Source organism: Schistocerca nitens, chromosome 3 (genome assembly GCF_023898315.1).
Source record: "Schistocerca nitens isolate TAMUIC-IGC-003100 chromosome 3, iqSchNite1.1, whole genome shotgun sequence".
Lineage (NCBI taxonomy): Eukaryota > Metazoa > Arthropoda > Insecta > Orthoptera > Acrididae > Schistocerca > Schistocerca nitens.
In genome coordinates, this window is record NC_064616.1 from 855,244,818 (window position 1) to 855,268,461 (window position 23,644).

Here is a 23,644-nt window from a genome sequence, read left to right on the forward strand (position 1 = left end):
AGATTAAGTAGTGTGTAAGCTTGGGGGCCGATGACCTCAGCAGTTTGGTCCTATAAGACCTTACCACAAGTTTCCAATTTCGTAATTTTAATTGCAAGAATCATAAAAGAAGGTTGTATACCTGGAAGAATCCTGGAGATACTAATAGGTATCAGATAGATTATATAATGGTAAGACAGAGATTTAGGAACCAGGTTTTAAATTGTAAGACATTTCCAGGGGCAGATGTGGATTCTGACCACAATCTATTGGTTATGAACTGCAGATTGAAACTGAAGAAACTGCAAAAAGGTGGGAATTTAAGGAGATGGGACCTGGATAAACTGAAAGAACCAGAGGTTGTAGAGAGTTTCAGGGAGAGCATAAGGGAACAATTGACAGGAATGGGGGAAAGAAATACAGTAGAAGAAGAATGGGTAGCTCTGAGGGATGAAGTAGTGAAGGCAGCAGAGGATCAAGTAGGTAAAAAGACGAGGGCTAATAGAAATCCTTGGGTAACAGAAGAAATATTGAATTTAATTGATGAAAGGAGAAAATATAAAAATGCAGTAAATGAAGCAGGCAAAAGGGAATACAAACGTCTCAAAAATGAGATCGACAGAAAGTGCAAAATGGCTAAGCAGGGATGGCTAGAGGACAAATGTAAGGATGTAGAGGCTTGTCTCACTAGGGGCAAGATAGATACTGCCTACAGGAAAATTAAAGAGACCTTTGGAGAGAAGAGAACCACTTGTATGAATATCAAGAGCTCAGATGGCAACCCAGTTCTAAGCAAAGAAGGGAAGGCAGAAAGGTGGAAGGAGTATATAGAGGGTTTATACAAGGGCGATGTACTTGAGGACGATATTATGGAAATGGAAGAGGATGTAGATGAAGATGAAATGGGAGATAAGATACTGCGTGAAGAGTTTGACAGAGCACTGAAAGACCTGAGTCGAAACAAGGCCCCGGGAGTAGACAACATTCCATTAGAACTACTGATGGCCTTGGGAGAGCCAGTCATGAGAAAACTCTACCATCTGGTGAGCAAGATGTATGAGACAGGCGAAATACCCACAGACTTCAAGAAGAATATAATAATTCCAATACCAAAGAAAGCAGGTGTTGACAGATGTGAAAATTACCGAACTATCAGTTTAATAAGTCACAGCTGCAAAATACTAACGCGAATTCTTTACAGACGAATGGAAAAACTGGTAGAAGCGGACCTCGGGGAAGATCAGTTTGGATTCCGTAGAAATGTTGGAACACGTGAGGCAATACTAACCTTACGACTTATCTTAGAAGAAAGATTAAGAAAAGGCAAACCTACGTTTCTAGCATTTGTAGACTTAGAGAAAGCTTTTGACAACGTTAACTGGAATACTCTCTTTCAAATTCTGAAGGTGGCAGGGGTAAAATACAGGGAGCGAAAGGCTATTTACAATTTGTACAGAAACCAGATGGCAGTTATAAGAGTCGAGGGGCATGAAAGGGAAGCAGTGGTTGGGAAAGGAGTGAGACAGGGTTGTAGCCTCTCCCCGATGTTATTCAATCTGTATATTGAGCAACCAGTAAAAGAAACAAAAGAAAAATTCGGAGTAGGTATTAAAATTCATGGAGAAGAAGTAAAAACTTTGAGGTTCGCCGATGACATTGTAATTCTGTCAGAGACAGCAAAGGACTTGGAAGAGCAGTTGAACGGAATGGACAGTGTCTTGAAAGGAGGATAGAAGATGAACATCAACAAAAGCAAAACGAGGATAATGGAATGTAGTCGAATTAAATCGGGTGATGCTGAGGGGATTAGATTAGGAAATGAGACACTTAAAGTAGTAAAGGAGTTTTGCTATTTAGGGAGTAAAATAACTGATGATGGTCGAAGTAGAGAGGATATAAAATGTAGACTGGCAATGGCAAGGAAATCGTTTCTGAAGAAGAGAAATTTGTTAATATCGAGTATAGATTTAAGTGTCAGGAAGTCGTTTCTGAAAGTATTTGTATGGAGTGTAGCCATGTATGGAAGTGAAACATGGACGATAACCAGTTTGGACAAGAAGAGAATAGAAGCTTTCGAAATGTGGTGCTACAGAAGAATGCTGAAGATAAGGTGGGTAGATCACGTAACTAATGAGGAGGTATTGAATAGGATTGGGGAGAAGAGAAGTTTGTGGCACAACTTGACTAGAAGAAGGGATCGGTTGGTAGGACATGTTTTGAGGCATCAAGGAAGGAGGCAATGGAGGGCAGCGTGGAGGGTAAAAATCGTAGAGGGAGACCAAGAGATCAATACACTAAGCAGATTCAGAAGGATGTAGGTTGCAGTAGGTACTGGGAGATGAAGAAGCTTGCACAGGATAGAGTAGCACGGAGAGCTGCATCAAACCAGTCTCAGGACTGAAGACCACAACAACAACAGGTATTTAGTTGAATTTACGGCTTTTGAATTTGATTGATTTATCGTGTAACCTTAGTTTAACGGATTCCTTTTAAAACTCTCGTGGATGACCTCACACTTTTCACTATTTAGGGTCAACTGCCAATTTTCGCACCATACAGATATCTTTTCTAATTCGTTTTTCAATTTGTTTTGATCTTCTGATGACTTTACTAGACGATAAATGACAGCATCATCTGCAAAAAACGCAAGACGACCGCTCAGATCGTCTCCTAAACCGTTTATATAGATAAGGAACAGCAGAGGCTCGATGACTTTCAGTCAGTTACTACGAACTGTGACCTCTGACAGGAAATTATGAATCCAGTCGCACAACTGAGACGATATTCTATAAGCCCACAATTTGATTTGTAGCCGCTTGCGAGGTACAGTGTCAAAAGCCTTCTGGAAATCTAGAAATACGGAATCAATTTGAAATCACTTGTCAATAGCACTCAACACCTCGTGTGAGTAAAGAGCTAGTTGGGTTTCATTAGAATGATGTTTTCTAAATACGTATTGATTGTATGTCAATAGGCCGTTCTCTTAGGGTAATTCATAATGTTCGAACACAATGTATGTTCCAAAATCTTGCTGCATATCGGCGTTAACGACATGGACCTGTAGTAGATTACTCCAATTGCCTTTCTTGAATATTGGTGTAACATGTACAGCTCTCCAGTCTTTGGGTAAGGATCTTTCGTCGAGCGAGCGATTGTATGCGATTGTTAAAGTGCGACCACGTCTAGAGTGATGCTACAGGATTTGGAGTAAGCATCAAGTATGCGTGACAGCAGTCATAGAGCAGATTCAGATGCGTGCTGCTGGTATCGTAATACGTCGGTATGCTCCATACGGAAGAGTAAAGAAATCCTCAGGTAACTAACTGGGAATTTTTGCAAGAAAGGCGACGCTGTTGACGTTATAGTGACGTATTTTGCACGTCGTTTAATGCGGAGCAGCGTGGATGGTAGCAGATGTTCCAGGATCTCCTGGTGTAGCTAGAGGGGTGCTCGTCCTTTTGGTTTTCCGTTTGCTCGCTGAGGTCACGGCTTCCTCTTTCTAGCTGTTAGGTAGGCAGCTGCGGTGCTTTATGAGCACGCTAATTGCTCAGCTTGAGAGCCGTGCCGCTTGTAGGCCATACCGACTGCCTACACAAGTGGGCTTCAGGAGCTCCTCGCGAAATTATCGGTGCGCTGTTGTGCCTATCTACTTCTCACAACTACGCGCGTGTTTCGCAAGAATAAGCGTATGCACTGGATCGTGAAGTTTGTCTCACCCACCTACACATTGGGATTCAGTAGGTGAAATAAAAGAGTGTATCAAGAACTTAAGCCTGGCGGATTTGTAGCCCTCAGAAGTGCTTCGAAACCAACGGTGTATACTGAGGCGTTAACTAGGATATACTGAGTTGTTTATATCGATATAATCTTTGCTACGAATAGAACGGGAACTCCCTCCACGAGGTCAGGATGGCATACGTTGGAGGAGTATAAGCTGACATGTCATCAGCTGCTCCTGACGAGAATGATCATGGAGGTCGTCGAATGTCTGAGTGTTGTATTTGAATGTGGTGAGGTAAGAGCAGCGATAATATTTTCTACTCGTACTTATAGCAAGTAGCCTGCTGTCAACCAGTGAATGGACTGAAACACATTTTAGACCTTCCCCCTTTTTTTTAATCTGCCAGCCACCTTACGGTGTATGGTGGACGGTACTCTGTAGGCCACCATTAGTTTCCCTACTTCCTGCTCGAACTGTTAATGAAGCACGGAAGAATGGAAGCCTGAAACGTATTCGTTGCCATTTCTTGGAACATACTCTAGCAGAATTTTAACATGAAACCGCTCCATGATGCACATCGCCTCTCTTGTATTCTGATCACCTTCCTAAGTAGTATAATGAATATCTCTGTAAAACACTAGTATTTACTGAACGAAACGGTGACGAAAAACACTGCTCTTCTTTTGATTCTCACCACCACCTCTATTCATCCTTCCTGGAAAAGGCTCTAGACTGAAGAACAGAACTCAGGAATTTGTTAAACGAATACAAACTATTAAGAACATATTGTGATGGGGAATAAGGAAAACGTAACCATAACTACCCCGTGTAATACATGTATTTTGTTATAAATCGAATTACCCGATACAATGACGGAAAGAAAACAGCACTCTGAATTTTAATGAACTATATGATGTATCAGTACCAGAAGATAGGCCAGAGCAATGCGGAAAAAAGCAACAAAAAATGATTTTCATTGTAATTCCAGTAAATTCTGTATAGAAAACTGACTGAAAATTTCTGCCAAGTTTCAGCTCTAGAATCTTATTTCAAAAGCATTACCGTTATTATGAACATGGCATGTAATTATTACTACTGCATTTCCATTTCCTGTGTGATACATAGATAAAGCATAAATTTTAATTTCCATAGTGAAAATTATTATTGTTTTCCTCAAAAACAGCCGGCCGCTATGGTCGAGCGGTTCTAGGCGCTTCAGTCCGGAACCGCGCTGCTGCTACGGTCGCAGGTTTGAAGCCTGCCTCGGGCATGGATGTATGTGACGTCCTTAGGTTAGTTAGGTTTAAGTAGTTCTATGTCTAGGGGACTGATGACCTCAGATGTTAGTTAGGTTTAAGTAGTTCCATGTCTAGGGAACTGATGACCTCAGATGTTAAGTCCCATACTGCTTAGAGCCATTTGAACCATTTGAACCCCAAAAACGTTTGACACTTCCTATACGGATATTTCTATATCTCTTGCAATACCGTAAAGTTATCGAGACTTATGCGATCGATACTCACTCTTATAATAACATCGGATGGTCCTTAGATGTAAGATTTCTTTTACAAGGTAACACGTACTGCTAGACCTGCTCGTATATCTTAACGCGAAAAGCGCTAACGACCGTACGTCTGGTGCGCCGACAAGCGTGTGTGTGGTTACTCCCTGTAGAGGAGACTGAGCCAATGGGAATTCCCGTATGTGAGAAACAAGTTAATCATTATACAGGCATGGCGCTAATTGTCTAAGGGATTTAAATATCTAACGAATTTGGAGAGTTGACTATAAGTCGAAATCGGGAAATTAGTCGTTGCACCTTGTGGAGGGTGGCTGGATAACCAGCAGCTGTGACTTTCGAAGTCGAGAATAGTTATATAGACCAAACTGGAGGTAATTCTCAACATTTTTCTGACGGACCAGGAGGTTGTAGCTGGATGACTTCTCTAAGTTTTGTAACGCGACTGGTACATATCGCTTCACGATTCGGTATCAGTTCAGTTACATTTAATACGTAAATGAAAGCGAGCAATAGAAACTTTTGCTGTGAGGTTGAAGGTCATGCGATTCCTATCTAAAGGGAGCGAATTCCGGAGCACTCTTAGCTTACTGTCCAGTTAGGCAATAAAGCTTTCACAAAGACTCAGGACAGGGGTAGGCAGCCACTTGGAAGATATGGTGACGAGTGGCAAGTGCTCGCAAGTATTGTGACAGGCTGATGACTTATAGAAGGGTGTGCTGAAAAGTGATGCCTCCGAATTTTTATGTGAAAACACTTAAAGTTTTTTAAATAAAACAAACATTATTAGCATTCTACATCTTCATTCTGCATTTCTCCACGTTTGTTTCTCAACATAGTCACCCTAGAGACGAACACATTTCTCCCAACGAGCTACCAGTTCGCTGGTGCAGTCACTGTAGAATGTTTCACTTTAGTGACGGAACTACAACCTGACCTCTGCTTGCAAGGCTTCATCGCTATCAATGTGAAGTACTCGAAGGTGTTCTTTAAGTTTTGGAAATAGATGAAAATCGAATGGGGCCAAGTCGGGACAGTATGGAGGCTGATCGATGACAGTGAAGCCAAGGCATCGGATCACTGCACATGTCGCAGCGCTCGTCTGTGGTCTGCCATTGCCATGCTAAAGAAGAGGGTGCTCCATGTGCGAACGAAATCTTCGAACTCGAAACTCTAGTACAGAACGCTGATTCTCACGCACCGACATAGTTGCGTTACACACCGTCAGGTTCTCTTCATCTTCCTCTCCTTCCCGAAACGTTTCTGCTTACGTCTTCTAAGCTTCTCTTCTCCCCCTCAGTATGTCATTCAGCATCTCCAACCACTGCAGTCCTCTTCGGTCCACATCATCCTTTGCCTGCTCTCACCATCTTGTCTGTAGTCTTCCGATTGGTCTTCGTCCAGACTCTGTCCATTCTAGGGTTCTTCTTGGAAGTCTTTCTTGCCCCATTCTTGTAATGTGGCCAAATAATTTAAGCCTATTTCGCTCCACAGTTTATTTTAGGGGATTGATCTTAAGGGTGTTTCTTACTGTCTCATTCCTTATCCTGTCCCTTTTCATCTTAACCAGGTTGCAAAGAGCATCTCTGTACCTTGTATTCTGCTCTGATCTTTCTTTGTCCAGGCCCAACATTTTCATCCATAAGTCAGAACTGGCAGGTAATAAGATTTGTATATCATTTATTTTGGTTTTGTTTTAGGGCGCAAAAGCAACTGAAGTCATAAGCGCCCATGTCATAACTTTAGAACACTACTATGAAAAAGAAGTTAAAAGCGACTACTCGTTAAGCGCAATCGACGGAAAGAAAGAGAGCTAAGAACAAGGACTTCCCCTTGGAGAAAGGTCCGCAAAATACGCCGTAGAGACAGCGGAGGTCCCGAACTAAAAGTTAAATGTCCTTTGCCATATTGCAAGACGGATAAAATGTAAACGCGGTCGACGTACCGCACATCGTTCGCTAAAACGGTCGATAACTCAGACGGCAAACATACTCTAGAACGTAAGTTTCCAGGACTCTCGGGTGTCCAGCCGGATGCGATCGTTGAAGTCCAACTTCAATGATCGTATCCGGCTGGACACCCGAGAGCCCTGCAAACAACACATACGCCGGGGAAGCCTCCGATCACATAGAACGTAAGTGGTTAATAAAAGGGCATTCATTGAGGAAATGGCGAACGGCCAAAGTTGACGACAGTGAACACATAGTGGTGGTGGATCACTACCTAACAAATGACGATGGTTAAAGCGACAGTGCCCAAAACGCAACCTCGCTAAAAAGATCTCCTTGCAGCGAGAGGACCAAGAGAAGGTCGGCGAAGCCGCTGGGAGAGGTTTAATTCCCCGGAACTTGTTCCCATGAAGAGAAGACCAGTGGTGATAGCAAAGTGACACCACCTGCCGACAGACGACAACAATCAGATCATCTGAAGGAATGGAAGAGCTAGCGGGCCTATGTAGGAAGACTGCAGCCTTGGCAGCAGAGTCAGCAGCTTCGTTTCCCGTCAGACCGACGTGGCCAGGAGCCCACATAAATATCACAGCGGCTCCTTCAACAGCGAGCAAGTGGAAGCTTTCTTGGATCAGTTGCACTAAAGATGGACTGTGTGCAGCGTACAGAGGCTCTAATGGGCACTCTGAGAATCGGAGCATACAACACAATTAAAAACCCCCTTTGTCACCGGATATACTGCGTGGCTCTGATAGAGTAGGAAGAAAATGGTTCAAATGGCTCTGAGCACTATGGGACTTAACATCTGAGGTCATCACTCCTCTAGAACTTAGAACTACTTAAACCTAACTAATCTAAGGACATCACACACATCCATGACCGAGGCAGGATTCGAACCTGCGACCGTAGCGGTCGCGCGGTTCCAGACTGAAGCGCCTAGAACCGCTCGGTCACATCGGCCGGCTATAGTAGGAAGAGTTCTGCTGTAAATATTGACTAGTGTTCCGAAAGCCGATATAAAAATGGTCGGTGCCGATGACGAAGGCACATCCGACACCACAATCAGTCTTAGAGCTGACAGCATGTCATCCTCAATGGGGAGAAGTCTTCCGAAGTAAGAGTAGTTTCAGATGTGCCGTAGGGGAGTGTCGTAGGACCGTTGCTATTCACAATTTATTTAAATGACCTTGTGGATAACATCGGAAGTTCACTGAGGCTTTTTTCGGATGATGCTGTAGTATATCGAGAGGTTGTAACAATGGAAAATTGTACTGAAATGCAGGAGGATCTGCAACGAATTGACGGATGGCGCAGGGAATGGGAATTGAATCTCAATGTAGACAAGTGTAATGTGCTGCGAATACACAGAAGCAAAGATCCTTCATCATTCAGCTACAATATATCAGGTCAGCAACTGGAAGCAGTTAATTCCATAAATTATCTGGGAGTAGGCATTAGGAGTGATTTCAAAAATGCCGCGCGGGTTTAGCCGAGCGGTCTTGCCGCTGCAGTCATGGACTGTGCGGCTGACCCCGGCAGAGGTTCGAGTCCTCCCACGGGCATGAGTGTGTGTGTTTGTCCTTAGGATAATTTAGGTTAAGTAGTGTGTAAGCTTAGGGACTGATGACCTTAGCAGTTAAGTCCCATAAGATTTCACACACATTTGAACATTTTTGATTTAAAATTGAATAACCATATAAAATTAATCGTCGGTAAAGCAGATGCCATACTGAGATTCATTGGAAGAGTCCTAAGGAAATGCAGTCCGAAAACAAAGGAAGTAGGTTACAGTACACTTGTTCGCCCACTGCTTGAATACTGCTCACCAGTGTGGGATCCGTACCAGATAGGGTTGATAGTAGAGATAGAGCAGATCCAACGGAGAGCAGCGGGCTTCGTTACAGGATCATTTAGTAATCGCGAAAGCGTTAAGGAGATGATAGATAAACTCCAGTGGAAGACTCTGCAAGAGAGACGCTCAGTAGCTCGGTACGGGCTTTTGTTGAAGTTTCGAGAACATACCTTCACCGAGGAGTCAAGCAGTATATTGCTCCCTCCTACGTATATCTCGCGAAGAGACCATGTGGATAAAATCAGAGAGATTAGAGCCCACACAGAGGCATACCGACAATCTTTCTTTCCACGAGCAATACGATACTGTAATAGAAGGGAGAACCGATAGAGGTACTCAAGGTAACCTCCGCCACACACCGTCAGGTGGCTTGCGGAGTACGGATGTAGATGTAGAAGGTGCCATCGCTAAGTTGGGTACAAAGGTCGAGAAACTCACAGCGATAGATCGGATTAGGAGTAGTTTGCTTAGGAAGCAAATGAAGTCCAAGATGAGAACAGGGGCCGCCTCATGAAGCCAGGGTTGTGAAGGGTTAACACCTATCTGGAACGTGGCAGGTGGCGTGAAGTTAAGCTGCCGGAGCAAAAGTCGAAAGCTAACTCCGGGAGTTAACAGAGAAGAAGGACGCGCCCCCTTCTGGCGGTCAAGGGAGTCGTCGGAAACGAAGGCATAGGATGGGTGGCCGGACTTGGCAGACAAACGGCATGCGTATCTGCTGAAGAGAACATCACGACGGTATGACAGTTATAGTTCGGCAGCTCAACTGGGCAGGTATTTTCCAATTTCCAATTCTGTTCGACACACCATAATAAAAATTTTAACAATTTTCAATTCTCTCGGAAATTTCGTCCTCGACGTTACCTTTCTTGATTAATTTTAATTTACTTCCTAAAGACTTGAAAGCATCTGTTTCAAACTTACGTCCTTAATTTTTCCTGCTGATTTTCAATATTTCATTTTTTGTTAAGCTTATTTCCATGACTGCTTCTTTAATTACTCGTTTCCAGGTATTTAGCTGTTCTTCCAATTTCTGCTCATTTTCTTCCCAAATCATCACACCGTCTGCATATCCTATGATTTCCATATAGCTGCTTTTGACGTTGAGAGCAAACTTTCTTGCCATCTATTATAACACAGTTCAGGCATTTGTTGTACATATTAAACGCCACAATTCGGTACCCTCTAGCGGCAGACTGCTGCAAATATATAGACATGTACTAGGTCTACAACTTCGCTTCCGCCGTTTTTCTCGAAGTTCGGGGCTTTGTTGAAAAAAACTTACAACAAAATTGTGATTCATAGTATTGCCCATCGCTGGCCACTACATTCTCCCATTTTTCGGATAGCATACGAATCCCGTGGCGGAAGAAGTGGGCGTCTTTTGTGGGGATCCATGAATCGATTCAATTTTGCACTTGTTCATATGGTCGGAAGTGCTGGTCAGCCAGACTGTATGCCACTGATCGAAAAAGGTGGTAGTCAGAGAGAGCAAAGTATGGAGAATACGGCGGGAGGGATAGGACTTCTCATTTCAACGTTTCCATGTATATTTTGACGGGTTTTGCGACATGGGGTCGACCACAGACCTGCTGCAAAATTACCTTTACGTGTCTATCGCTGTTTTGTGGCCGTTCGTGTTTCAGTGCTGGGCTCGAACGCATCAATTGCTTTCGATAATGATGTCCTGTGACTGTCTTCGTCTGTTTGAGTAGCTACGAAAACGTTCTGTCTTCCACCACCATTCCGGTCTTCGACATCAAAATCACCGTTCTTAAGGCGTTGAAAACATTCTCTGCACGTTCTTCCACTAATAGTTCTCTCACCATTGCTCTTACCCAGCTTTTTAAGAGCCATAGCCGCAGATTTATTCATGTTAAAGCAGAAAATTAAAACTTCCCGCAGATGGCGAGAAATGGGTACGTAAGTTGACGTACTTAACTGAGAATAACCTAATGATGTAATCACAAATCGACTAATATTTTTATGGCATTATGTTTACAGATGCCTAAGCTTATTGTATTACACCTATGACCAACCACCCGAACCCCACGTGCCGCTGCTGCCGTCTATTGCAAAACAGCGGAAGCAAAGTTGTAGACCTAATATAATAAAGATGTAGAATGTTAATAAAGTTTTTTAATTAAAAAGCATTAAGAGTTTTCACTTAAAACTTAGGAGGCATTACTTTTCAGCATGGCCTCATATTTCGACCTCTTTAAGATTGTAATTTGACAGATAACTTGAATGGGTAGTTTCATGCGACCTCTGTCGGGATGCATACGTATATTCCTGGAATATCCGCAAATACACTCCTGGAAATGGAAAAAAGAACACATTGACACCGGTGTGTCAGACCCACCATACTTGCTCCGGACACTGCGAGAGGGCTGTACAAGCAATGATCACACGCACGGCACAGCGGACACACCAGGAACCGCGGTGTTGGCCGTCGAATGGCGCTAGCTGCGCAGCATTTGTGCACCGCCGCCGTCAGTGTCAGCCAGTTTGCCGTGGCATACGGAGCTCCATCGCAGTCTTTAACACTGGTAGCATGCCGCGACAGCGTGGACGTGAACCGTATGTGCAGTTGACGGACTTTGAGCGAGGGCGTATAGTGGGCATGCGGGAGGCCGGGTGGACGTACCGCCGAATTGCTCAACACGTGGGGCGTGAGGTCTCCACAGTACATCGATGTTGTCGCCAGTGGTCGGCGGAAGGTGCACGTGCCCGTCGACCTGGGACCGGACCGCAGCGACGCACGGATGCACGCCAAGACCGTAGGATCCTACGCAGTGCCGTAGGGGACCGCACCGCCACTTCCCAGCAAATTAGGGACACTGTTGCTCCTGGGGTATCGGCGAGGACCATTCGCAACCGTCTCCATGAAGCTGGGCTACGGTCCCGCACACCGTTAGGCCGTCTTCCGCTCACGCCCCAACATCGTGCAGCCCGCCTCCAGTGGTGTCGCGACAGGCGTGAATGGAGGGACGAATGGAGACGTGTCGTCTTCAGCAATGAGAGTCGCTTCTGCCTTGGTGCCAATGATGGTCGTATGCGTGTTTGGCGCCGTGCAGGTGAGCGCCACAATCAGGACTGCATACGACCGAGGCACACAGGGCCAACACCCGGCATCATGGTGTGGGGAGCGATCTCCTACACTGGCCGTACACCACTGGTGATCGTCGAGGGGACACTGAATAGTGCACGGTACATCCAAACCGTCATCGAACCCATCGTTCTACCATTCCTAGACCGGCAAGGGAACTTGCTGTTCCAACAGGACAATGCACGTCCGCATGTATCCCGTGCCACCCAACGTGCTCTAGAAGGTGTAAGTCAACTACCCTGGCCAGCAAGATCTCCGGATCTGTCCCCCTTTGAGGATGTTTGGGACTGGATGAAGCGTCGTCTCACGCGGTCTGCACGTCCAGCACGAACGCTGGTCCAACTGAGGCGCCAGGTGGAAATGGCATGGCAAGCCGTTCCACAGGACTACATCCAGCATCTCTACGATCGTCTCCATGGGAGAATAGCAGCCTGCATTGCTGCGAAAGGTGGATATACACTGTACTAGTGCCGACATTGTGCATGCTCTGTTGCCTGTGTCTATGTGCCTGTGGTTCTGACAGTGTGATCATGTGATGTATCAGACCCTAGGAATGTGTCAATAAAGTTTCCCCTTCCTGGGACAATGAATTTACGGTGTTCTTATTTCAATTTCCAGGAGTGTAGTTTTCATTTATTAAAAGGTAGACTCGTTTCAGCTTATTTAAAGATAATAAACTGTACTGATTCGGGGAAACTGGAATGTTTGATTTGGTGTGACTTTCATGGTTTTGGACGTTTTACGCTGTTGAGATTGCAGGGGAAGTTGGAAAGAAGCAGTTATATAGTAAGCTGCAATTGTTAGCATTTTGTTTCCAGTTCTCCGGTTGGGTCTTGAATTTGTCTGCCTGCAATCGGATTGATGTAAGGTAGTGATGTAGCGTCTAATTTCTGACTATTTTTACCTTGTCTTGTGAGTTAAGGCGAGGCTGACTACTCTTATCAAAAACTAGCTCTCCAATGTAGTAGAGCAGAGAGCAGATCCGGATGGGACGATTAAGAGTCCTTTCGTTGACAGTGGTGCTATACGCCGCGTAGCGAGATCGCGTGAGTTAGAAAAGCCAGCAGCGCTCGAATAGCACTATGGACGCGCTTTCAGTATTCCCGGCTGTTAGCAAAAGAAGCGGATTGTTACACAAGATGTTGTAAGACGGCGTGCTGGAGTTCTAGGCGCTCAGTCCGGAGCCGCGCGACTGCTACGGTCGCAGGTTCGAATCCTGCCTCGGGCATGGATGTGTGTGATGTCCTTAGGTTAGTTAGGTTTAAGTAGTTCTAAGTTCTCGGGGACTGATGACCATAGATGTTATGTCCCATAGTGCTCAGAGCCATTTGAACGGCGTGCTGGAAAGTAACGACTCCGAACTTTTTATTCTGTTGTCAACATCGGTTGACATATTACATGTCATGCATATTACCCCGTCGACTTTCCTGCTTCGCTCGTGCAAGTTGTAACCTCTGCCGCCAGATGGATCCGAAATGTTCCGTTTAAAATGGCTGACTGTAATGTAACTATGCCAGTGCCTGAGAAGCAGCGTGCTGTCATCGAGTTTATAAGCGCAGAAAACTTGCCTCCAGTTGAAATCCGTAGAAGAATGAAAGCTGTGCGCGGTGATGATTATATCGATATCAGTAATGTGCGACGTTGTGTTGTTCGTGCTCGTAATGTTGGAAATGGTGGCCTTAACCTCAACATATGTGACACATCGAAGTGGACGACGGCATCCGGCACCCGACGAGACGTATCGGAATCGGGTTGGTGAGCTCATCAGAGAAAATCGTCGGTTAACACAGACACAGCTATCATGTAAGTGTGACATATCACGAGAACATGTACTTGCCATCAGTGCGCAACTGCAATACAGAAAAGTGTGTGCTCGATGGGTGCGTCGAATGTTCACTCCTGATATGAAACAGAAGGTATTGGTCATCTGCCAACAACCTATTCTGCATTTTGAGCGTGAGGGTGAAGGGTTCCTTAACACCACTGTGACTGGTAATGAACGCTGGATTCACCGCTTTCGTATTGAAATTAAAGAGAGGGTCAGTGGAGTTCCAACACAAAGGATAATCGACGCCAAAAGAAAAAAAAAAAAGAAAAAATAGTTCAAGACCATGTCATCAGCAGACAGAGTCATGCTCACAGTGTTCTGGGGTGTTCAACATGTGGTGCACTAGGTACGTGGCATGGTAAGTATTGCGAGACCCTCAAAAATTGAAAGCACGAATTCGAAGCGTTCGTCCACACATGGGCCACCCTCTCCTTCAGCAATATAATGACAGACCACACACAAGCGCTACAACATCTCAAGTAATCCAAAAAAAACTGAACATTCGACAGAGACGATATCAAAAAACTGGTCTCTCATTGGGAGAAATGTGTTCCTCGCTAGGATGATTAAGATGAGAAATAAATATGTAGACATGAAGAATGAAGCTGTAGAAATTTAATAATGTTTGTTTTGTTCAAATAGCTTTAAGAGTTTCCACATAAAAAATTCTAAGTCATTACTTTTCAGCACGTTCTCATAACTTATACAGGTAAACGCAAATTCTGGGAAGAAAATAAGATTAGAAGTGTAATAATCCATTGTATGTCTACAGAAGTGAATCCAGACACCTCTGTAGACATTCCTCCACAATACGCCACCTTGTTCGGATCTTACACAGTCGCACAATGTATCTTCCACTTCGCCGCTACTTACGAAATTTACTGCTGCAGAGACGTCTCCATTCAAGAACGAGTGTATTCCAAATTCGCCTAGGTTTTGCCAAATCCAGGGATAATGATTACAGCATTGTAATTTATCTTATGGGTAGTGCAGAGTTCCAACCCCTTCTCCATTCTTCAGCAAGATTGAAAACACAGCACGCAATAGTCTAGGAGCTTCAAAGACATGTTTCTGGCACCTGAAGTGACTTACCGGTAGGACTCAATCATGCCAATAAATACGCCCATGGAAGGTCCCAAGTATATACGACGAAATTTTCTTGTGAGCTTTCGCCTGGCTTTAGCGACCAGTACAGCAAGACATCGAAAGCCTTCTGCTCATTCATCGACACAACAGAGACGTCAAAAGTTTTCTGTCTTGGCACTACACAAGCCAATCGACGGCACTTACCAGCCAGTCTCCAACCCATAGTTTTTTTTATTAGAACACTGCAAGATTTATCATTTCATAAAAATCTATACCACTGTTCCATTATTCAGTTTTTGACTGAATTACATTTTTTTCTGTGGAGAAAAGTGTTTGTGACGTATTAGACTGGTATTTTTATTTCTTCTAGACTCAACCCGAGAATTTAGTGTTGATGGCATAACCTACGAGTTTACAAGTTTGTTCTGTGATTGAGTCTAGAAAACAAAAAGAGGAATTGTGTAATACGTGCAGAACATCTTTCTTCACAGAAAAACTGTGCCTAGAGAAGCATACGTTGACGTTAAGACCTTTCTAAATGGATTATGGTTCCTACATATGTCTCCATAGTAGATGTCGCCGACGCACGCCTGCGTGTTGTAAAAGTTTCGAATCATGATGATCATGGTTGTGGAAGAAATTTTTACCAACAGCATTTGGCCAGCAAGGGGTGGAGAGGCCGTGGTGTGAAGTTCCCGATCACCAACTTTGTTCCGCTCCCCAGACTAAATTCCAAACGTCTCAGCAGTGTCTCATGAAGTGAGTGTGGGTGACACTGTCAATGGCGACCAGAGCGTTCCGTGGGGACATTTATACCGGCGGTCCGCTTGGTACTACTCGGCCGGCCGCTGTGGCCGAACGCTTCTAGGCGCTTTAGCCCGGAACCGTGCTGCTGCTACGGTCGCAAGTTCGAATCCTGCCTCGGGCATAGATGTGTGTGATGTCCTTAGGTTAATTTGGTTTAAGTAGTTCTAAGACTAGGGGACTGATGACCTCAGATGTTAAGTCCCATCGTCCTCAGATCCATTTGAACCATTTGGTACTACTCGAGAGGAGTAGGCTGTGTGCTGACGTTTGGTCCCAGACCATTAAAGTCACTACACTCAATATACACTGCTGGTCATTAAAATTGCTGCACCAAGAAGAAAAGCAAATGATAAACGGGTATTCATTGGACAAATATATTATATTAGAACTGACATGTAATTACATTTTCACCCAATTTGGGTGCATAGATCCTGAGAAATCCGTACCCAGAACAACCACCTCTGGCCGTAATAACGGCCTTGATACGCCTAGGCATTGAGTCAAACAGAGCTTGTATGGCATGTACAGGTACAGCTGCCCATGCAGCTTCAACACGATACCACAGTTCATCAAGAGTAGTGACTAGCGTATTGTGACGAGCCAGTTGCTCGGCCACCATTGACCAGACCTTTTTCAATTGGTGAGAGATCTGGAGAATGTGCTGGCCAGGGCAGCAGTCGAACATTTTCTGTATCCAGAAAGGCCCATACAGGACCTGCAACATGCGGTCGTGCATTATCCTGCTGAAATGTAGGGTTTCGCACGGATCGAATGACGGGTAGAGCCACGGGTTGTAACACATCTGAAATGTAACGTCCATTGTTCAAAGTGCCGTCAATGCGAACAATAGGTGACCGAGACGTGTAACCAATGGCACCCCATACCATCACGCCGGGTGATACGCCAGTATGGCGATGACGAATGCACGCTTCCAATATGCGTTCACCGCGATGTCGCCAAACACGGATGCAACCATCATGATGCTGCAAACAGAACCTGGATTCATCCGAAAAAAAGACGTTTTGCCATTCGTGCACACAGTTTCGTCGCTGAGTACACCATCACAGGCACTCCTGTCTGTGATGCAGCGTCAAGGGTAACCGCAGCCATGGTCTCCGAGCTGATAGTCCATGCTGGTGCAAACGTCGTCGAACTGTTCGTGCAGGTGGTTGTTGTCTTGCAAACGTTCCCATCTGTTGACTCAGGGATCGAGACGTGGCTGCACGATCCGTTACAGCCATGCGGATAAGATGCCTGTCATCTCGACTGCTAGTGATACGAGGCCGTTGGGATCCAGCACGGCGTTCCGTATTACCCTCGTGAACCCAACGATTCCATATTCTGCTAACAGTCATTGGATCTCGACCAACGCGAGCCGCAATGTCGCGATATGATAAATCGCAGTCACAATAGGCTACCATCCGACCTTTATCAAAGTCGGAAACGTGATGGTACGCATTTCTCCTCCTTACACGAGGCATCGCAGCAACGTTTCACCAGGCAACGCCGGTCAACTGCTGTTTGTGCATGAGAAATCGGTTGGATACTTTCCTCATGTCAGCGCGTTGTTGGTATCGCCACCGGCGCCAACTTTGTGTGAATGCTCTGAAAAGCTAATCATTTGCATATCACAGCATCTTCTTCCTATCGGTTAAATTTCGCGTCTGTAGCACGTCATATTCGTGGTGTAGCAATTGTAATGGCCAGTAGTGTATAAACTTACAGAACTCTCACACACCGTGTGTAAACGGGTCATTGTGTGTGACGGAGTAAAACTCTTTCTGATTCGTTGGCTGAAGGACCCCACGGAAACACTAGCAATGTCATACGACCCTTGCTTTCTTTTATTAAGATGGTCAACGTATGTTGAAAACCAGTCGCTAAATAAAATTTATTCTATAACGTATGAGTCTGCACGATCTCTCGGCGAATCTGCTCGGGTTATCCACTGTGTGGCAGAATAGTCTTGAGGCGATGTTTCATAAGGTTCCGATTCGTAATCTTCAAGAGGGATTCTGTTGTAAATACTCTACAAGTGTTTCGCCGTTGTACAATTGCGGAGGCGCCTAGATATGAGTAGTGGCTGGTTATCCTCATAAATTCTGTTACTGCAACTTGGAACGAACAGCCATGGCTCTTAACAGGGGATCCTGATACTCTACAGTTACTTAAATAATAGCCTATTCTTCAAAGCAACACCCCTCACAGTTCTAAAGCTCCTGGCGATCGGAACTAGGATTCAGTCTTTGTCAATGGTTTATGATAGCCCCATTTAGTTACCACATTGCCAGGACATTGACAGAAGTTGGATAGGAGAATTGAAAACTCTCGCATTGACGTGCTCCGTCACTGCCACTCAGTCGTATGTTCAGCGTTTTCCCCATTGTGTTCTCTCGTCTTTTCCTAAGCGAAATCATAATCGTTATACTTCGTGGAAGGGCATTTACCATTGGCACTAAAGGCAGGAGTAAACGATATAATATTTCTCCCTACATTCATAAGTTTGTTTTCTCTGCGACGCATTTCGCCTTCTACGGTGGATAATTACATTGTTTATGTCGCTAGTCGCAAGCAAATGCGAGTGGCAGCAGCTGCAGGTAAGGTAACGAGGGGTTTATGTGCCGTCTGCCGCGAGTTCTTACGTTGCCTGCTGTTCATGCTCAACGAATTATGCCTCCAAACGCACACAGTAGCATTGCCGTCTTCCAGTCACAAAGAGAGTAAAACTTTAATCATCCCACTGGAGATGGGAGAGTGATCATCGGGACTCTGAAACATCGCCTCCATTACGCCATACGCACTGTTTCAAGAGTCTGTTCCGCGATATGCCACGGTTACTATTTCAGGAGAGCAATATCGCTGTGGGTTTCATTGTAGTGCAATGTTTCCAAAAGTGTCGTTTCTTGTTCCTTAAGACGTTGAGAACACAACCATCATTATTTCTCGCTTCTCGTTAGAGATTCGTGATAGTCTCTTGTCAACATATTAGCCTAAAATGAAACCCATGACCTGGAATTTTGTCCATTGTTGTTTCCTTTGAATGTTCATCCGTACTTTGCATACTTAAACAAGAGAGATGACCGACTTGATAATGTAGGAAAATACGAGGGTCGTTCAATAAGTAATATTCCACATTTTTTAAAAGAGCTATTAATATACGTAGAGAAACATCCTTGCTAGTGCTTCACATTTGATGTTTGTTCTGTGCGCCGGTGAAGTTTCGAACTGTTCTGGCAGCTTTTTTTTATTATTTTTTGTTATTTTTATTTTTATTTTTTAGGAGGTGAAGCCCCTCCACGTCCACACCGGCATGAATGATGGCCAACACAATAGGTCTACTGCCATTTCTGCATAAGGGTTAGTATTCACTAAAGTGAGCTTCGCAGGATGTTTGCGTACGTCTCGTTAATACGCCCTCATCTGGAGATAGATTGGGTTGAAATCGATTGAAGGGTAGCGGTTTGAAGGGCAGAGGAAAAAAAGTGCCAAGGCAAGAGCCAAGGGAAAAAAACCTCTGCGATAGTTAGGTCGGGTGGTAAGAGCAGTAGCCGTTGTCTTGCTGCCTGCGATAGGTCGTGCAAGGATAGGCTTTGTTAGTAGTGGATATCATGCATGTCGATACCGTGACGTTGTGCGTTTGTGCTGCTCGGCGGCTGGCGCTGGGTGCTGGTTCAGAGTCCTCGGTCAGCGTCAGCAACCTGCAACAGTTAGGTTTATTATCGATCTTGTGTCCGATAAGTCATATATCGGATGTACAGTGTGAGGTAATGTTGGTGGATTGTTTGTGCGTCTGTGGGCGAGCTAGTCGGTGTCCCTGCTGTGGCCTGTTGATCGGCTCTAATAGCAGCTGGTAGTAACCAGTCAGTGTTGCTGATATGCAGGGGCTTGCCGACGTTTGTCGCTTGTTTGCGTATGTTAGTTTACCATAGGTGGTTATGCCCTAGCTAGCAGTGTCTTTGGCCGCTTGTTCTTCCACCTATGGTTGTGATCGTAGTTTCCCAAAGTGAGCATGAAAGGATAGTTCGAGTGTCTCGAGTTCCTGTAAAGTCGTGTGGCGTGTTTTTTGAATACTTCCTTGAGGGTATCAAGGCGGTATTCCTGGTGAAGATCCACGGTGCGTGTGTAGTGTGGAGCGTTGCTAATGATTCGTAGCACCTGTATGATCTGCAGGCGGCGCAGTCGTGTAGGAGCTGCATATCCCCAGACGGGAGCTGCGTACGTCATCAGAGGTCTAATCAGTGTCATGTATATGGACCTCGACACCCTCCTATTCAGTGTGCTTTCCCTGTTGAGCATTGGGTAGAGCTGTTTGAGCCTCGCGTGCGCTTTGGCAGATGGCAGAGGCGTAGTACAGCGTCAAAATGGCGTCTAGATACGACTCACGTTACAAACAGTGTGTTGTTATTGAAATTTTGTGCGCAGAAAAAGAAACCGTGGTGAACAACTATAAACGTTTGTGTGCAGTGTATGGTGATGCTGCAGTTGATAGGAGTACTTTTGGACGATGGGTAAAGAAAGTTACAGCCTCAGGAAACGCAGAATCAAAGTTCCATGATCAGCTATGCTCGGGACGTCCTGTCACAGCCACTGCTCCAGACCTGCTGAATCGTGTAGATGCCATTATTCGTGCCGACCGGCGCATCACAATTCGACAATTGCCTCTACAGTTGTCGGTCAACATTGGAAGTGCGTCTGCAGCGATCGAGACAAGTCTGAGAATCTGGGAACACATCACCAAATTGGGTGGACGCCATTACCTCACCCACTCTACAATCCAGACATGGCACCCTCGGACTTCGATCTCTTTGGGCCGTTTAAAGAATCTCTACCGGGAACACACTTTGAAGATGACGAGATTGACAGTCGTGCAGTGAAAACATGGCTATGCCTACAGGACAAGAGCTTTTACCAACATAGAATACGTGTTCTCCCACAACGTGGGCGTACGGCCATAGAACTTGATGTAGATTACGTAGAAAAATAGGACATGGACAAGACATGTTGATGTATATTGTCACCAAATTCTGACTCTCAACAATAAATATGTTCTGAGAAAAAATGTGGGGCATTACTTATTGAACGACCATCGTATTTGTACCACGGACTTTTAAAACTTTTTAATTTGTGTAATCTGAATGGAGTCAATAAGCGGCAGTGATCCTCATACAATGACAAGCTTACCTGATCTGCCAGGACAAGCTACCGGGTGGTCATAATTAAAGTACAGCTACTAACGGAGGTCCATTGTGAGCTGTGATTATCGCATGGCAGCGAAACTTGGTAGATTTGCTAATGCGTTGATGCGGAACCGATTTACCCTGGAAAAACAAATTACTTCCAGCTGTGGCCACCACACTGTCTTCAAAATGGTTCAAATGCCTGTAAGCACTATGGGACTTAACATCTGAGGTCATCAGTCCCCTACATTTAGATCTACTTAAACCTAACTAACCTGAGGACATTACACACGTCCACGCCCAAGGCAGGATTCGAACCTGCGACCGTAGCAGCCACACTGTCTGTATGACCGTATGCCATCTACGCTGTCATTTTACAAGCCATAACGTGAGTGAACAAATTTGCTATCGAGAAGAGAGAAACTTGTTTTATGTGAACGGCAGCAATTACAGTGCCGAATTGAGAGAGTATCGCCCACTGGAAGGTCTGAGAAGTGCCCAGACGTAATTAAATGATTTAAGGAAGATGATAACAAAGTTCTAAAACACGGTGAGCCTTTTGTGGGATTTGGAAGAGGAAGAAGTCCTACCCCGGAGGAAGTTACGTTGCAGTAACTGATCATGCTGCACGCGGCCCGGGTAGTGCAAGTGCCCATGCAGTGCCACGAGAATTGTCCATCCCATGGACAACAGAACGGAACGTTTTGCGCTTTATTTGACACTGTTTTCCGTACAAGATCCAGACGGTGCTGCAATTGAAACCTCAACGTTCTGAATTTGCTCTTCGGTTTTCGGCACGGAGCGTAGTTGATGACATATAGATGGTTATATTCTGTGGAGTCACGAGACATATTTTATACTACAGGGTGCAGTGAATACACAGAACTGCCTAATATGGGGTACTGTTAAACAGCGTGTTGTATACGAATAGCCATTGCACTCGCCGTCTGTGATGAGTGGCATGGATTCACGAGCACCTTTATTCTCGGTCCGTTCTTCTTTGAAGAGAATATACCCAGAGGGCTTGTCAGGTGTACCGTGACGTCGTCACGTTATCGAAATCTCCTTTTACAGTATGTGAGTACTGCCTTGGCAGCGCGCATCTGTGTGGAAACCACTGTATTCATACAAGACGAGGCAACACATCATGCCGCTCGCCAAGTGAATGTAGCCTTTCACGAACGTGTTACCTCCGGAGGTTTTCCAGATGCATGGACTGCAACATCACCTGATGCGAATCCATATGAATTTTGGCTATGAAGATATCTAGGTGGCATTTTTCAGCAAGATAATGCGCCGTCTCACAAGGCCAGGAGTGCGAAGGTGTACTTCGAGGACCACAGCGGCGAGTTCCAATTGATGTGCTTGGCCGCCCATCTCACCAAATCTGAACCCGATCGAACACATCTGGGATGTGATTGAACGTGGCGTCAGAGCTCGTAGCCCCCATTCCCGGAATTTATGCGAATTAGGTGACTTGTGTGTGCAGATGTAGTACCAACTCCCCCCAGATACCTACCAGTGCCTCTTTGCGTCCCTGCCACGACGCGTCGCCGCTGTTCTTCGTCCCAAAGGTGGTCATACCGGCTATCAAGTAGGTGGTCATAATGGTTCAAATGACTCTGAGCACTATGGGACTCAACTTCTGAGGTCATTAGTCCCCTAGAACTTAGAACTAGTTAAACCTAACTAACCTAAGGACATCACACACATCCATGCCCGAGGCAGGATTCGAACCTGCGACCGTAGCGGTCTCGCGGTTCCAGACTACAGCGCCTAGAACCGCACGGCCAGGTGGTCATAATGTTCCGGCTGATCACTGTACAAGGATTCAGGATGCGCGTGACGTACCTTTGTGCCGTCAGAGTCCTTTGTCACTACTAGCCGTGACTTGAAGTCATACCCGATTTCTTCCTAAACTATGACGCCAAGAGTAATACAGCTGTACCTCCCTAAAGCATTGGAAGAATGGGACCACTTCCCAGGTCGCAGCCGTACTCGACGACGAGGGTCATCTGGGGAAATGCAGACCAGCGATTCGTTGCTGGATACAGTTCGATGACGTTAATCGGCAATCTATGCTTCACGGCACCTTTGTAAACACAGTGTTCCCCCCCCCCCCCCTTTTTTTTTAACGCAAGATATGTGGGATGGTGATTCCGATAATTCCATAGTCCACATACTGCTAGACCAGTAGTGCAGGATCACACAGAATCTTCATTAGTGTCACATCCGAACGTCCCGCCCCACAAACATCGCTGTTCCACTATCCAACCAAATAGAGACTCACAATTAGTCCCCTTTTAGACTTCGTCAGTTGCTGTTAATGCTGCCTTACAGAAGTACGCGGAACCTCTGTGTCCTTCACAGCAATCACTGAATATCTGACACCGTTGACACCCATCATATACCCTACTTGGCCTGGTAACAACGCTAAACACGAACAACACTGATGCACTCTGGTAGACATTCTACCTGTCACAGAAAATTGCACCTCTAATGATTTACATATAGATCCATGGTGTGTACGTGTAAGAAGTTACATTGACATCTGAGAGTGACTTCCGGGTGCATCACTTTTTTTTTGTAAGGCAGTGCATTAGCTGTCTACAAACGGTTT